Source organism: Solanum tuberosum, unplaced genomic scaffold, assembly GCF_000226075.1.
Source record: "Solanum tuberosum cultivar DM 1-3 516 R44 unplaced genomic scaffold, SolTub_3.0 scf00600, whole genome shotgun sequence".
NCBI classification, from domain to species: Eukaryota; Viridiplantae; Streptophyta; class Magnoliopsida; order Solanales; family Solanaceae; genus Solanum; species Solanum tuberosum.
This window is the reverse complement of record NW_006239514.1, coordinates 207667-210671: the sequence shown is the minus strand read 5'-3', so window position 1 is coordinate 210671 and position 3005 is coordinate 207667.

Sequence of the window (3005 nt, the reverse complement as noted above, 5' to 3'; positions counted from 1 at the left end):
TGACTAAAAAAAACCCAACTAACTGCTCCATTTCTCCACTAGCTAACTCCACTTCATGCAACCCACATCATTTTATCTGTAAATTTGAAATTCAAATTTTAAGTAACTGCATGATCCACAATTTTTAGGATTATTTACATTACATTACATTAGAATAGAATTTATACAATTATTATTTTACGCAAATGAATGCGTTGTTTTCTCTTCTAACTTCTTCATTCCTAATTCCTCTCAAATCTGTAACATGAAGGTTTTTTCTCTCCTTTAGTGAGAAAAGTGTGTCGCTTGACACTAATTTCATCAGCAAATTATCAACAACAAGATGTGACAAGATACTATAATTTGTTTTGCCAAAGTTAATTCTCCGAATGTAATAACTTGATAGATTTCTAATTCACCAATCTTTACGTACCTGAAGTGGTGATATATATCTCTAATTTCTATCATCAAAAATAGTGTTGTTATAAATTATATTGAATATATTGTTGTTGTATTATCGAAAATAATGTTCTTTAATTGTATAAATTCAGTTTAGCATTAGTCGCATATTCAACATGGACATGGTACTTTGTTATTTGTGGGTTAGTATATAAATCATCATTCTATATGCACAAGGTAGTTGAAACAACTTGATGACATTTTGATAATCTTTCAGATTTAGCAATGAACCGGAAAGAGCAACAAACTTGCACGTTGATAGTAAGTATTTTCTCAAAATAATTTCTTCTTTCCATGAATAGGCCGTACAACATGCTATTTTTATTTACTGTTCAAGTTTAATAAAAATCTTTATATTTAATTGCTTCTAAGAGATTCTTGCTAATATTTTTGATCCTATGCTTTGATAGTGACAATATAATGGACATAGTAAAAAAAATTTTGTTACTTATTTATGTATTTTAGTAGCTAATTATTATTATTATTCATCTTCTGGGTAATGGGTAATTCATTCAATATATGTCCTATCTTGAACTCATTAAGGTAACATGTCATAATTTTACCATATTTCGATATTCATGAAAATATACAGGCTAATTTGATTTGATCATCACTACTATAAGTAAATTATGGCTAAATCATGTCATGTTTACTGTTATTTGCATTATACTTTCTCTTATAAAATTTATATTGGAGTACATTTTAATAATTTAGGTTTCTTGAATGCGAGAGGTAGTATTATATTGTATTTATTTTGGGTGAAGAAAATGTATATTTATTGAAAATTTCTATTTAATACTGTTTGTTTCTTGTTTGTTTGTTTGTTTTCTATAGTATTTATAGTCAATGGACTTTCGACTCCTTTACCCTTTCATGGATTACGGTACTTTTCCAAACATAAAGCAGCCGCATAAAGAAATATTGGTAAGATACGGTTTAAATTATGGCCTCATATTATCTTCTTAGAATTGCAACACATTCGTGAAGTACAAGTGTGTATATATATATATACAACCTTTTTTTTTTAAAATTACAAAATTGCATTTGCAAAAAAAAAAAAAAAACACATGAGGCAGTTAATTATTTTAAAATGATAATTTAAATTTGAATAGGCATTTAAAAAAAAAACAAGATAAATTTCAAAATTTTAATAAAATTTAAAATTATTAATAATTATTTGCAATTCAACCTATAAAATTGAAATTATAAGTAGTTACAACTTCTTATCCTACTAATTTAAAATGAAAAGAATAATAAAATCAGAGTTCATTTACCTCAATTATGCTATACTAAAATATAGGAATTACAAATTTATGTTATTTCTTATAGAGAAATTATGAGATGGTGGGTTATTATGTGCTTTATCTTTATTTTTGTATATGTAGCTTTAATTAATCATATATTTTTAATTTTTTTAAAATCGTAGCAAAAATATTATAGTAGCTTCATTTTTGTATATGATGATTAAAAGAATTTACACGATTAATTTTATGTGTTATCCCTTATATATTTTTACTATATATGTTATCATCTTTTATTTATCTATTTTGTTAAATACTAGTAAACGTGCCCACGCGTTGCGCGGATGATTTAAAATGTAATAATTTTATAATTAAAAATAATTAATAAAATATATTATGCACTTAATAATATATTTAATTTGTTATAATAATATAATAATAATACAAATCATTAACTTATTTATTTGAGCACATTGAATTAATATTATTAGTACACAATTTATTTTAACTATAATTATATCAGCTACGCTTTTAGTTTTATAATATATCAGGTTAAATTCTTTGTAAGGATACTATTAATTTTATGATCATCTTATCTTTGATCAAATATCAAATACTTCAAATATTTTTATTTGTTTGTACTTTATTCTTTTCATATCGTTTGAATAAAAAATTATGTTAGTAATTTATTAATTCAAACATTCTATAAGAAATATTTGATATCATAAGATTAGATGGTATGTTGATACATTTTCTATATATATTTTTTTCAAAATCAAAAGATTTTACAAAATATTTTTTTTCCGTATTAAATTTGTGCTACAATATGATAGAAAATTGATTTAAGGTAAAAATAATCTTAATAAATATAACCCCAGTGAAAGTAATTTTTATTTTTAAAAGAGGTAACCGAATATAAAGGCAAAACTGACATATTGTTGAGATTGTCAGTTTTTAGAAAAAATTGAGATTGTCAGTTTTTACAAAAAATAATTTTAAATAAATTAAAAAGAAACAATAGTTGAGGTAATTTTCAAAAATAGTTTTTTCTTTTGGATATTTGTAAATAATCCAAATGGCTGATTATTATTTTTAATGTTTTAAATATTTTATTTTATATTTATTTATGTTTATTTTTATTATATTTGTCATTGTTTTTATTAACTAAAAATTAAAAAGATAACAACATTAATATCTTTATTTCGAGTTGATATTATTTCAAATTGTGTGTGCAGTTATCTCCTAGACAAATTTGATGAAGATATGGTTATTATAACTTGAAATTGTTTAAATTATTTTATTTTTAAAATTAGGATTTAATTGTTA